Raw genomic sequence first — 14,110 nt, 5'->3', positions numbered from 1 at the left:
GCCATTAACTTTTCCAGGTTTGAAAGTTGATCCTCATCGATGGTTAAATCTGTAGAGAAAAGGCTCGCGTTGGCTACTTTTCTGTCAAGCACATGGTGTAATAGCGCTCTCAGGTTAGCTGCAGAGTGTTGATGACAGAACCAGTTGCAGAAGCAGTCCAGGGTCTGAGGTCTTGGAGAGTAACCGCAGTCAAAGGGTTCCAGAGTGTATACAAAATCTGGGGAATAGAACCAGGGGTGATCCCGGGTTTGAAGAGGCCTGTAGAGCCTGTCGACGTCCGCAGCTTTCAGGTAAGACATTCTCTTTAATTTTAAACCATGATTGAATTGTTGCGCCTTTTATCCTATCTCTTCACTACGTCACGACACACCGCCCTCTTAGAAGAGAGTAGCCCCTGAGCCGTCAGACCCCCCTCCAAAACCCCACACGTCGTCTGTTTTATCATCGTCGTCGTCATTCAAGGGGGATATATAATCCATAATCCAGCATATTCTCCTTCTAACCAAATCCAGTTGCGAACATTTGGTCAAGATGTCAAAACCATCATTTATACAGTTTATGACCTCTTTCAAGAACGGCCAGTCCACGGCGTCAAACATAATTTCAGTAACCTGTTTTTCTGGATCCTCCACACCCCCTTCAATAGGGTTTGTAATCAGAGTACTGCTAAACAAAACCTTACGATCTGTAGTTAGAGATAGACTCTTCACCACTCTACCGTAGTTCTGCAAGCTTTCCCATTCACACCTTTCAAAACCCTGAGTCGGAGACTCCATTTCGCATTCTCTTGGACCCTCTTGCAAGCCTTCTAGAGTCTTATCCACAAGCCCCAGATCTCTCCAGGCCATCACCTTCAACCAGTCCTCATAAGAGTATTCAATTACCGTCTCAAAAGGTTCCAACGTACCCTCCTTCTCTCCCAAAGCAAAAAGCTCCACTCCAACATAGCTGGGATCCCTTTTAAAGCGGTAACCCCGTCGAGCCCCCCAGAACAACACCCAGGAGCGTTCAATCTTCAAATTGGTGAGTACAGGAACCCTTGCCCGGGATTGTTTCTTGCGGGGTTTCATGTTGATGTCGCTGGACATGTTGAAGAAGCGGGATGTTTCTGATGCTGAGAATTAAAGAGGTATTGCCTAAAAGCAGCGCGGGTTCTTAAATAGAGAGGAGAGTTTCGGGGCGTTGCCTTCAGAGGGGTGGGGGTATTTATGGGTGGCCTTGATGTTCAGGGTTTTATGGGTGTACACTTTCTGACGGATATGACGTAGGAATAATTAAGGAAATAACTCTACCTAAAATCACGCCCCCCAATTATGACGTAGGAATATTAATAAGCTTAGGGCATACGTCATAACAAAATAGGCCGCGCCCAAAAAACCCTACTATCTACTCTTATGTAGTTGAAGGCGCAGTATAGCTCTGATAGTCTGGTGGTGACGGAAGACCACCAGCCGTTTGAACAAGCCATTCAGCATCACCTTGTTGGGCTAAGTGCAGGCACTGTCAGAGCGCAGGGCGTCCTGCCTTTGAAAGAGTTTCCGAAGTGTCCTGATGTGCCCTTTAGCAATGCCAAACAGGTCTGTGAAAATGGCATCCTTTCGCGGCACTTCAGACGCCATCTCACAGTCTAGCCGACCTGAAATGCCTGAGCCCGTTTTACCAGCAGGCTTCAACGGTAACCGTTTGAAGCAAGACGTGGCGGTGTCAGTTTCCGTAGTGTAGCGGTTATCACGTTCGCCTAACACGCGAAAGGTCCCCGGTTCGAAACCGGGCGGAAACAGCCTGCTGTGGGCCGGCCCTTTTCGTCCTGTTTGCCCTCGTGGTTCCCCGGAGGCGGTGGGTAGCTTTTCTTCATTGGAGTGCCCGAAATCGGTGCTCTCAGAGCGTCCGTCCGTCGACAGGTTGAAATTGTAAACGCTGGTGTAGCCACTTTTAATTAAAATCTGATGATGATGATGATGATGATGTTGTTGTTGTTGTTCTTGTTGTCATCGTGGTCGCCGTCATTATTATTGTTAAAGTAAAGCAGTAGTTAGATTTGTTGCTACCGTAAGGTGTAGAAGGCACAATAGCTCTGTGATTGTCTGATGGTGGCACAAGACGAGCAGCAGCTGTTTGAACAAGCCATTGAGCATCACCTTGTTGGGGTAAGTGTAAGTCTTGTCATAGCTCAGGGCATTCTTCCTTTAAAAGAGTTTCCAAAGTGTCCTGATGTGCCCTTGAGCAATGCAATATAGGTCAGTGAAAATAGAAACCTTTATCTCACAGGCAGGCCCACGGGAAACGCCTGTGCGCGTTTTACCAGCCTGCTTCGATGGGAGCCAATCGAAACCCCAGGACAGGTTGGTTTCTGTAGTGTAGTGGCTATCATGTTCGCCTCACACGCGAGAAGTCCCTGGTTCGAAACTGGGCGGAAACAACCCGCGGTGCACGCGTGCCAGTGCCGTGTTACCCGTCCTCATCTCTCTGCCCCATGGCCGGCCGTCGTTTTCTCTTCCTCGGAGTGGCAAGAAATCCTGACCTTGAGAACAAATGATCGCAGAAGGGTAGCTTTGCGAGGCGCTGGAACTGACACTTTTAAAATCGATACATGTCGTTGCTGTTGCAATACGACCGTAGCAGGATCGGTGACATTGCTGTTACTCTTATGTAGTTGAAGGCGCAAAATAGCTCTGATAGTCTGGTGGTGACGGAAGACCACCAGCCGTTTGAACAAGCCATTCAGCATCACCTTGTTGGGCTAAGTGCAGGCACTGTCTGATCGCAGGGCGTCCTGCCTTTGAAAGAGTTTCCGAAGTATCCCGAAATCGGTGCACTCAGAGCGTCCGTCCGTCGACAGGTTGAAATTGTAAACGCTGGTGTAGCCACTTTTAATTAAAATCTGATGATGATGTTATTGTTCTTGTTGTTGTTGTTGTTGTTCTTGTTTTTCTTTTTGTCGTCGTGGTCGCCGTCATTATTATTGTTAAAGTAAAGCTACCGTAAGGTGTAGAAGGCACAATAGCTCTGTGATTGTCTGATGGTGGCACAAGACGAGCAGCAGCTGTTTGAACAAGCCATTGAGCATCACCTTGTTGGGGTAAGTGTAAGTCTTGTCATAGCTCAGGGCGTTCTTCCTTTGAAAGAGTTTCCAAAGTGTCCTGATGTGTCCTTGAGCAATGCAAAATAGGTCAGTGAAAATACACTCACCTAAAGGATTATTAGGAACACCATACTAATACTATGTTTGACACCCTTTCGCCTTCAGAACTGACTTAATTCTACGTGGCATTGATTCAACAAGGTGCTGAAAGCATTCTTTAGAAATGTTGGCCCAAATTGATAGGATAGCATCTTGCAGTTGATGGAGATTTGTGGGATGCACATCCAGGGCACGAAGCTCCCGTTCCACCACATTCCAAAGATGCTCTATTGGGTTGAGATCTGGTGACTGTGGGGGCCAGTTTAGTACAGTGAACTCATTGTCATGTTCAAGAAACCAATTTGAAATGATTCAACCTTTGTGACATGGTGCATTATCCTGCTGGAAGTAGCCATCAGAGGATGGGTACATGGTGGTCATAAAGGGATGGACATGGTCAGAAACAATGCTCAGGTAGGCCGTGGCATTTAAACGATGCCCAATTGGCACTAAGGAGCCTAAAGTGTGCCAAGAAAACATCCCCCACACCATTACACCACCACCACCAGCCTGCACAGTGGTAACAAGGCATGATGGATCCATGTTCTCATTCTGTTTACGTCAAATTCTGACTCTACCATCTGAATGTCTCAACAGAAATCGAGACTCATCAGACCAGGCAACAACTGTCCAATTTTGGTGAGTTTGTGCAAATTGTAGCCTCTTTTTCCTATTTGTAGTGGAGATGAGTGGTACCCGGTGGGGTCTTCTGCTGTTGTAGCCCATCCGCCTCAAGGTTGTACGTGTTGTGGCTTCACAAATGCTTTGCTGCATACCTCGGTTGTAACGAGTGGTTATTTCAGTCAAAGTTGCTCTTCTATCAGCTTGAATCAGTCGGCCCATTCTCCTCTGACCTCTAGCATCAACAAGGCATTTTCGCCCACAGGACTGCCGCATACTGGATGTTTTTCCCTTTTCACACCATTCTTTGTAAACCCTAGAAATGGTTGTGCGTGAAAATCCCAGTAACTGAGCAGATTGTGAAATACTCAGACCAGCCCGTCTGGCACCAACAACCATGCCACGCTCAAAATTGCTTAAATCACCTTTCTTTCCCATTCAGACTTTCAGTTTGGAGTTCAGGAGATTGTCTTGACCAGGACCACACCCCTAAATGCATTGAAGCAACTGCCATATGATTGGTTGGTTATTGAACAGGTGTTCCTAATAATCCTTTAGGTGAGTGTAGAAACCTTTATCTCACAGGCTGGCCCACGGGAAACGCCTGTGCGCGTTTTACCAGCCGGCTTCGATGGGAGCCATTCGAAACACCAGGACAGGTCGGTTTCCGTAGTGTAGTGGCTATCACGTTCGCCTCACACGCGAAAGGTCCCTGGTTCGAAACCGGGCGGAAACAACCCGCGGTGCATGCGTGCTAGTGCACACAGTGCTGACCACAAGTGAAGGTCTGAAGACTTTGTACTTGACGACCGCTGTAAATGGTTTCTTGACAGTTGTTGAGCAGAAAGTTATTGATCTTCCGAGGGAAAGGTCTGAAATCCGGGGGGTTTGCATAGGAATCAAAAAATTCACCACGGTGGTCCTCCCTTAGATAAATAGCCAGCCAATGTTCTCCGGGCATATTTTTAGGGTGTGTGTTGATTATGTACATTGCAGGTAAATTCTTGATCTTAAATTTAGGCAGCTGATCGCAGGCGTAGACTCCTTGAAACAGTTTCCGTGAGCCGGCCAGGGCATTCATGATGTGGTTGAGCTCTCTGGTGTTCATTTTAATAATAATCATACGGAACGTTTCTCCTCTGATTCACCTCAATAATGTTGTCAAACACAGCATACACGACCATATTTACAGTGTGTGGTAGAGGCTGCTTGAAACGCATCTCCAAACGCATATTGCCCGTCTTCATCAGTGAAATATGTTGTCCACACTCTTCGTCAGGGGTCAGGTTGAAACCATACAGGGTGTAACCGCTGCAGTATTCCCGGCGATCGATCAGCAGAGTTTGATCCTTGAGATGGCGACCCGTAGCCAGTACTAGACTGTAATATTCACGAACCGCATTGCCGTTTTCAAAGTCAGGTTGAAAAGGTCTGGATGGAACCTGCACACCATCGACGTACAATGCTATAAATTCCGCGTTATAATGTTTAAAGTTAAAGGTGTTCTTGTTGTAAACCCCGGTAAATGCATCATTATCCACGAGACCTATAATAACCTGTTTTGGGAGCTGTCCTAGAAACAGATTTTCCTGGTTCATCACCCGTGTCCCTGCGGGGATACTGTGGACTTTCATATAGACTCTTTCGATCGGGTACTTGGCGTTTGCCGTCACTAACGCCAGCGCGTGTCCTAGTTTAACCGCCGGGGAGACGGACACTTATTTCACAAACAGCGAGGCCGATAATATGGTCAGTTTATATTTTTCCGTATCAGGGGTCATCAGACAAAAAGCACTTTTACTACGGATCATTTTAATTTTAATGTCTACCCCGTTGAGCATGAGTTTTTCTTGGAAAAATATGTCTGCATGGATATGCCCCATTAGCTCAAAGGTCCTCCCTTCTGTTGAAGAGGCCGATCTTTTTTGCAAACCCTTATTGAGTCCCTCTGGATCCTTGTCGTCCATAGCTTCCGGGATGTCTTTGAAGAGAAGGCCGGGGCTGAACTGTTTGCTTAGGGTCTCCTCACTATAATTAAGGATACACTCCATCATGACTCTATAGGGGTAAGTATTGCTGCTTTGACTAATGAGCCGATCTCCCAGGGTCACATCCACCTGTGAAAACATGGTGGCCACCGGGTAATTGATTAATTGATGACCCCAGCGTTGGCCGTCTTCTCGATTGCATCGCCATCCTAATCAGTCACTTTACAGTTCATTAAAATAAATGTGTTATTCAAATCAATATAATCCTCGCCATTGCCAGCTATAAAAAACTCCAGAGGGGCCGTGTCTGAAATTGCAGAAAGAGGGGGAATCTCTACATATATGATCTTATCTATACTCGTTTGAGTGTATGGAACTGTAAACAGATCCAGTTCTGATTTGACGCATTCTTCCGATAGACTGTTGACAAAAGACATGTTTAAAAGATGTATCCTGAGGCTCTATTTTTCTTTCTTTGAGACTTTCTTTTTGCAGGTTTTTTCTTGTGCTGCTTCCTTCTCCGAGTGTTTCCACGATATGTTGGAGAATGAGAGATTCTTCGTTTTTTGTTAGCCACGGATCTTCGTCGCCCTGGTGGACACATGCTGTTTCTTCTTTTACCCCCCCTCCTCGCCATTACCATGAGACCCGAACCCTCCTGATGCTCATGGCTAGCTGCCCGGTTCATAACATTGGTGAACACGTCACTAACAATATTTTTAGCCGCTGATTTCAAGTGGGGTCTGGCTATAGCAAAGCCTCTCTTAAGCAGGGGTACGGCCATTCTAAAGAGACCATGAAAGAGTCCTCCTAGACCGGCGCCATACATTGTGGGGGCTCCTACAAAACCGGGCAAGCCGTTCCCGGCTTGCATCTTGTAATAATCCACATAGGCGCTAGGATCTACATAACCCCTCGAGGTAGCCATTTTAATAATGTACAAACTGTTTCAGGGGTCGAAAATGTAGTTTGACAATAACTTTACTGAAGCGGAAGGGTACGTTGATATTCTGATCCGATTTTACTTCGATCGTGATGTTGTCAAATTGGGTCTTTGAGACTGGTACGTAGTGTGGCTTGTCATAAGTAATTGTGACCATGTCATTGCTTTTACCTTTAATAAGTACATTTCTCAAAAGGGGGACATAACTATCCCCGACCCTCTGGTGGGTTATGATATCCGTATACACATAAAGAGTGTAAAAGCCGCCCCACCACTTCTGAGAACCTGCTCTCTGTGTCAGAATAGATCCCAAATATACGCCCCAGTTGGCCGCTGGTTTGAATGCTAATACCTGGTTTTGACACCTTGTACACTCTGTTTTTAATAGGGTTGTAATATAGCTTGATGTTGGGGGTGCCTTCTGAGAACTGTTTATGCATCTCATCTAATATTTTATCCACATTGTCATAATAACCTCCTTGTATCGTGAATGTCCATTGACTCTTTTTAACATCATCAAAAATGGCGAAGGTGGCATCCTTATCTTGTAAAACAGCCCAAGTGTAAGGATACTGTATTTCCGCCAACCCCACTTCCCACGACCCCCTTAGATCTATAGATTTTCCAAATTGTACCGTGTAACTGGATATTTCATTTTTAGGGTATATATCGAGAGAGGCGTTACTGGGTAGAGTCACGTAGAAGCCTCCTGATTCCATCTTGAGTATCGAAAGTAATGCCCACAACACACCCGCGGGCAAGTTGTTATAAGGATTGAATATCGCAAACCTGTTGTTCCGGGACCCAACTATTGAACTTTTCAGGCCATCCAAGCCATTTCATCAACACATATTTTTTCCGGTTCTGGGTTTTTTCAGCTAATATCTTTTCAACTCTGTATACACTGTCTTTACCCACAATAATTTTTTGTAACTTGGCTTCGTAAAACGTTCCTTCTATATCCTCCCCGTCATAGTCTTTTAACCGGTACACGGGTGGGTCTCTAGCCAACTGTTCGGTAACTGTAAAATATTCGTCAGAAAATGTTTCTTCATAACCTTTGGCAAAAGTACTCCTTAGCTTTGAAACGCGAACCACATCACCGATGTTGAACTTATAAGTAGTTTTTCCCTTCTTAATAAATGGTCCGTATAATTTTTTATAGACCTTAAAAGAATTACTTTGATCAACATCTTTAGGCTTCATTTTAATACTGGTGTGATACCCTTGGTTGTAAGCATCGATAAAATCCTGAACTTTATCAAAATACTTGAACGTGTTGACCGCTGTAAAATATCTCCACATTTTGGTCTTTATGGTGCGGTTAAACCTCTCCACTACCGATGCCCTAAGCTCATTACCGGTGGTGAAATGATGTATTTTGTGTCTCTTCAGTAGATTCTGAAATTCTCTGTTGAGAAACTCTTTTCCTTTATCAGTCTGCAGTTTTTTAGGACATCGACCCTGGGACAATATATCCTCAAAGGCCCTTGTCACCGCCCGACCTGTTTTATTATGTAGAATGCGAGCCCAGGCATATTTTGATAACACATCGATACACATCAACATCAATTTGTGACCATTGTTATGTTTTGATAAATTTGACATATCGACTAGATCCATTTGCCATTGTGAGTCTATGTCAGTTGCATATACGCGGTTTCTTTTAAAGTTAATCCTGAGAGGTTTATGTAAGGTATAGGCGTCTTGTTCCCGTAACCATTCTGAAACAACCACATCATTAACCTTCACTCCGGCCTCAGCGAGTCCTCTTTGAAAACCCTTCTTACCCGCCAAACCCCCAATCTTGGCTGGGTTGTAGTATAGTTCCTGCATTTGGGGAGCTTGCCGAGTCATTCTGTCAAATAACCACACAGACCCACACTATGCGCAAAGTTTTTATACAAGGTTTTTTATTCAACTTCAGGAGAGCAGATACCCCTTTTTAGACATTTGAGAAAAGTATAACATACACAACAATTTTTTCTACGGTCCAGACAAAAAGAAATCAGATGATTGGTTACTTGATCTATATCAACAAATATACCTGTTTCTTTATCTTGTAGGCACACACCTCAGTTACATATGTAAATAAAACAACAATATGACCTATTTTAAAAGTAAACAGAGGTGTATTAAACATGCTCAGTAAAAGGTCATACAGATGTTGATGAAATGGCCTAATATCATTCTTGGCCCCCTTGAGCGCTTCATCCCAGTGTTCGTACCCCCCGGTCTTTGTTACAGCAGCCATTAACTTTTCCAGGTTTGAAAGTTGATCCTCATCGATGGTTAAATCTGTAGAGAAAAGGCTCGCGTTGGCTACTTTTCTGTCAAGCACATGGTGTAATAGCGCTCTCAGGTTAGCTGCAGAGTGTTGATGACAGAACCAGTTGCAGAAGCAGTCCAGGGTCTGAGGTCTTGGAGAGTAACCGCAGTCAAAGGGTTCCAGAGTGTATACAAAATCTGGGGAATAGAACCAGGGGTGATCCCGGGTTTGAAGAGGCCTGTAGAGCCTGTCGACGTCCGCAGCTTTCAGGTAAGACATTCTCTTTAATTTTAAACCATGATTGAATTGTTGCGCCTTTTATCCTATCTCTTCACTACGTCACGACACACCGCCCTCTTAGAAGAGAGTAGCCCCTGAGCCGTCAGACCCCCCTCCAAAACCCCACACGTCGTCTGTTTTATCATCGTCGTCGTCATTCAAGGGGGATATATAATCCATAATCCAGCATATTCTCCTTCTAACCAAATCCAGTTGCGAACATTTGGTCAAGATGTCAAAACCATCATTTATACAGTTTATGACCTCTTTCAAGAACGGCCAGTCCACGGCGTCAAACATAATTTCAGTAACCTGTTTTTCTGGATCCTCCACACCCCCTTCAATAGGGTTTGTAATCAGGGTACTGCTAAACAAAACCTTACGATCTGTAGTTAGAGATAGACTCTTCACCACTCTACCGTAGTTCTGCAAGCTTTCCCATTCACACCTTTCAAAACCCTGAGTCGGAGACTCCATTTCGCATTCTCTTGGACCCTCTTGCAAGCCTTCTAGAGTCTTATCCACAAGCCCCAGATCTCTCCAGGCCATCACCTTCAACCAGTCCTCATAAGAGTATTCAATTACCGTCTCAAAAGGTTCCAACGTACCCTCCTTCTCTCCCAAAGCAAAAAGCTCCACTCCAACATAGCTGGGATCCCTTTTAAAGCGGTAACCCCGTCGAGCCCCCCAGAACAACACCCAGGAGCGTTCAATCTTCAAATTGGTGAGTACAGGAACCCTTGCCCGGGATTGTTTCTTGCGGGGTTTCATGTTGATGTCGCTGGACATGTTGAAGAAGCGGGATGTTTCTGATGCTGAGAATTAAAGAGGTATTGCCTAAAAGCAGCGCGGGTTCTTAAATAGAGAGGAGAGTTTCGGGGCGTTGCCTTCAGAGGGGTGGGGGTATTTATGGGTGGCCTTGATGTTCAGGGTTTTATGGGTGTACACTTTCTGACGGATATGACGTAGGAATAATTAAGGAAATAACTCTACCTAAAATCACGCCCCCCAATTATGACGTAGGAATATTAATAAGCTTAGGGCATACGTCATAACAAAATAGGCCGCGCCCAAAAAACCCTACTATCTACTCTTATGTAGTTGAAGGCGCAGTATAGCTCTGATAGTCTGGTGGTGACGGAAGACCACCAGCCGTTTGAACAAGCCATTCAGCATCACCTTGTTGGGCTAAGTGCAGGCACTGTCAGAGCGCAGGGCGTCCTGCCTTTGAAAGAGTTTCCGAAGTGTCCTGATGTGCCCTTTAGCAATGCCAAACAGGTCTGTGAAAATGGCATCCTTTCGCGGCACTTCAGACGCCATCTCACAGTCTAGCCGACCTGAAATGCCTGAGCCCGTTTTACCAGCAGGCTTCAACGGTAACCGTTTGAAGCAAGACGTGGCGGTGTCAGTTTCCGTAGTGTAGCGGTTATCACGTTCGCCTAACACGCGAAAGGTCCCCGGTTCGAAACCGGGCGGAAACAGCCTGCTGTGGGCCGGCCCTTTTCGTCCTGTTTGCCCTCGTGGTTCCCCGGAGGCGGTGGGTAGCTTTTCTTCATTGGAGTGCCCGAAATCGGTGCTCTCAGAGCGTCCGTCCGTCGACAGGTTGAAATTGTAAACGCTGGTGTAGCCACTTTTAATTAAAATCTGATGATGATGATGATGATGATGTTGTTGTTGTTGTTCTTGTTGTCATCGTGGTCGCCGTCATTATTATTGTTAAAGTAAAGCAGTAGTTAGATTTGTTGCTACCGTAAGGTGTAGAAGGCACAATAGCTCTGTGATTGTCTGATGGTGGCACAAGACGAGCAGCAGCTGTTTGAACAAGCCATTGAGCATCACCTTGTTGGGGTAAGTGTAAGTCTTGTCATAGCTCAGGGCATTCTTCCTTTAAAAGAGTTTCCAAAGTGTCCTGATGTGCCCTTGAGCAATGCAATATAGGTCAGTGAAAATAGAAACCTTTATCTCACAGGCAGGCCCACGGGAAACGCCTGTGCGCGTTTTACCAGCCTGCTTCGATGGGAGCCAATCGAAACCCCAGGACAGGTTGGTTTCTGTAGTGTAGTGGCTATCATGTTCGCCTCACACGCGAGAAGTCCCTGGTTCGAAACTGGGCGGAAACAACCCGCGGTGCACGCGTGCCAGTGCCGTGTTACCCGTCCTCATCTCTCTGCCCCATGGCCGGCCGTCGTTTTCTCTTCCTCGGAGTGGCAAGAAATCCTGACCTTGAGAACAAATGATCGCAGAAGGGTAGCTTTGCGAGGCGCTGGAACTGACACTTTTAAAATCGATACATGTCGTTGCTGTTGCAATACGACCGTAGCAGGATCGGTGACATTGCTGTTACTCTTATGTAGTTGAAGGCGCAAAATAGCTCTGATAGTCTGGTGGTGACGGAAGACCACCAGCCGTTTGAACAAGCCATTCAGCATCACCTTGTTGGGCTAAGTGCAGGCACTGTCTGATCGCAGGGCGTCCTGCCTTTGAAAGAGTTTCCAAAGTATCCCGAAATCGGTGCACTCAGAGCGTCCGTCCGTCGACAGGTTGAAATTGTAAACGCTGGTGTAGCCACTTTTAATTAAAATCTGATGATGATGATGATGATGTTGTTGTTGTTCTTGTTGATGTTGTTGTTGTTGTTGTTGTTCTTGTTGTCGTCGTAGTCGCCGTCATTATTAATGTTAAAGTAAAGCAGTAGTTAGATTTGTTGCTACCGTAAGGTGCAGAAGGCACAATAGCTCTGTGATTGTCTGATGGTGGCACAAGACGAGCAGCAGCTGTTTGAACAAGCCATTGAGCATCACCTTGTTGGGGTAAGTGTAAGTCTTGTCATTGCTCAGGGCGTTCTTCCTTTGAAAGAGTTTCCAAAGTGTCCTGATGTGCCCTTGAGCAATGCAAAATAGGTCAGTGAAAATAGAAACCTTTATCTCACAGGCTGGCCCACGGGAAACGCCTGTGTGCGTTTTACCAGCCGGCTTCGATAGGAGTTATTCGAAACACCAGGACGGGTTGGTTTCCGTAGTGTAGTGGCTATCACGTTCGCCTAACGCACGAAAGGTCCCCGGTTTGAAACCGGGCGGAAAGAGCCTGCTGTGGGCCGGCCCTTTTCGTCCTGCTTGCCCTCGTGGTTCCCCAGAGGCGGTAGGTGGCTTTTCTTCATTGGAGTTCCCGAAATTGTTGGACTCAGAGCGTCCGTCCGTCGACAGGTTGAAATTGTAAACGCTGGTGTAGCCACTTTTAATTAAAATCTGATGATGATGTTATTGTTCTTGTTGTTGTTGTTGTTGTTCTTGTTTTTCTTTTTGTCGTCGTGGTCGCCGTCATTATTATTGTTAAAGTAAAGCTACCGTAAGGTGTAGAAGGCACAATAGCTCTGTGATTGTCTGATGGTGGCACAAGACGAGCAGCAGCTGTTTGAACAAGCCATTGAGCATCACCTTGTTGGGGTAAGTGTAAGTCTTGTCATAGCTCAGGGCGTTCTTCCTTTGAAAGAGTTTCCAAAGTGTCCTGATGTGTCCTTGAGCAATGCAAAATAGGTCAGTGAAAATACACTCACCTAAAGGATTATTAGGAACACCATACTAATACTATGTTTGACACCCTTTCGCCTTCAGAACTGACTTAATTCTACGTGGCATTGATTCAACAAGGTGCTGAAAGCATTCTTTAGAAATGTTGGCCCAAATTGATAGGATAGCATCTTGCAGTTGATGGAGATTTGTGGGATGCACATCCAGGGCACGAAGCTCCCGTTCCACCACATCCCAAAGATGCTCTATTGGGTTGAGATCTGGTGACTGTGGGGGCCAGTTTAGTACAGTGAACTCATTGTCATGTTCAAGAAACCAATTTGAAATGATTCAACCTTTGTGACATGGTGCATTATCCTGCTGGAAGTAGCCATCAGAGGATGGGTACATGGTGGTCATAAAGGGATGGACATGGTCAGAAACAATGCTCAGGTAGGCCGTGGCATTTAAACGATGCCCAATTGGCACTAAGGAGCCTAAAGTGTGCCAAGAAAACATCCCCCACACCATTACACCACCACCACCAGCCTGCACAGTGGTAACAAGGCATGATGGATCCATGTTCTCATTCTGTTTACGTCAAATTCTGACTCTACCATCTGAATGTCTCAACAGAAATCGAGACTCATCAGACCAGGCAACAACTGTCCAATTTTGGTGAGTTTGTGCAAATTGTAGCCTCTTTTTCCTATTTGTAGTGGAGATGAGTGGTACCCGGTGGGGTCTTCTGCTGTTGTAGCCCATCCGCCTCAAGGTTGTACGTGTTGTGGCTTCACAAATGCTTTGCTGCATACCTCGGTTGTAACGAGTGGTTATTTCAGTCAAAGTTGCTCTTCTATCAGCTTGAATCAGTCGGCCCATTCTCCTCTGACCTCTAGCATCAACAAGGCATTTTCGCCCACAGGACTGCCGCATACTGGATGTTTTTCCCTTTTCACACCATTCTTTGTAAACCCTAGAAATGGTTGTGCGTGAAAATCCCAGTAACTGAGCAGATTGTGAAATACTCAGACCAGCCCGTCTGGCACCAACAACCATGCCACGCTCAAAATTGCTTAAATCACCTTTCTTTCCCATTCAGACTTTCAGTTTGGAGTTCAGGAGATTGTCTTGACCAGGACCACACCCCTAAATGCATTGAAGCAACTGCCATATGATTGGTTGGTTATTGAACAGGTGTTCCTAATAATCCTTTAGGTGAGTGTAGAAACCTTTATCTCACAGGCTGGCCCACGGGAAACGCCTGTGCGCGTTTTACCAGCCGGCTTCGATGGGAGCCATTCGAAACACCAGGACAGGTCG

At 45.8% G+C, this 14,110-nt stretch overlaps 3 non-coding genes across 3 annotated transcripts; all 3 read left to right on the top strand.

Annotated features, from left to right (window-relative positions):
• Positions 1 to 1,707: 1,707 nt before the first annotated feature.
• On the top strand, positions 1,708 to 1,780 carry trnav-aac (transfer RNA valine (anticodon AAC)). The gene has a single exon. It is a non-coding gene; the product is annotated as a tRNA-Val (tRNA).
• A 2,685-nt stretch (positions 1,781 to 4,465) lies between these two features.
• On the top strand, positions 4,466 to 4,538 carry trnav-cac (transfer RNA valine (anticodon CAC)). The gene has a single exon. It is a non-coding gene; the product is annotated as a tRNA-Val (tRNA).
• A 6,151-nt stretch (positions 4,539 to 10,689) lies between these two features.
• trnav-aac (transfer RNA valine (anticodon AAC)) lies at positions 10,690 to 10,762 on the top strand. The gene has a single exon. It is a non-coding gene; the product is annotated as a tRNA-Val (tRNA).
• Positions 10,763 to 14,110: the final 3,348 nt, after the last annotated feature.

This window comes from Amia ocellicauda (genome assembly GCF_036373705.1).
Source record: "Amia ocellicauda isolate fAmiCal2 chromosome 11 unlocalized genomic scaffold, fAmiCal2.hap1 SUPER_11_unloc_2, whole genome shotgun sequence".
NCBI lineage: Eukaryota > Metazoa > Chordata > Actinopteri > Amiiformes > Amiidae > Amia > Amia ocellicauda.
This window is presented reverse-complemented; position numbering and strand designations above follow the sequence as displayed.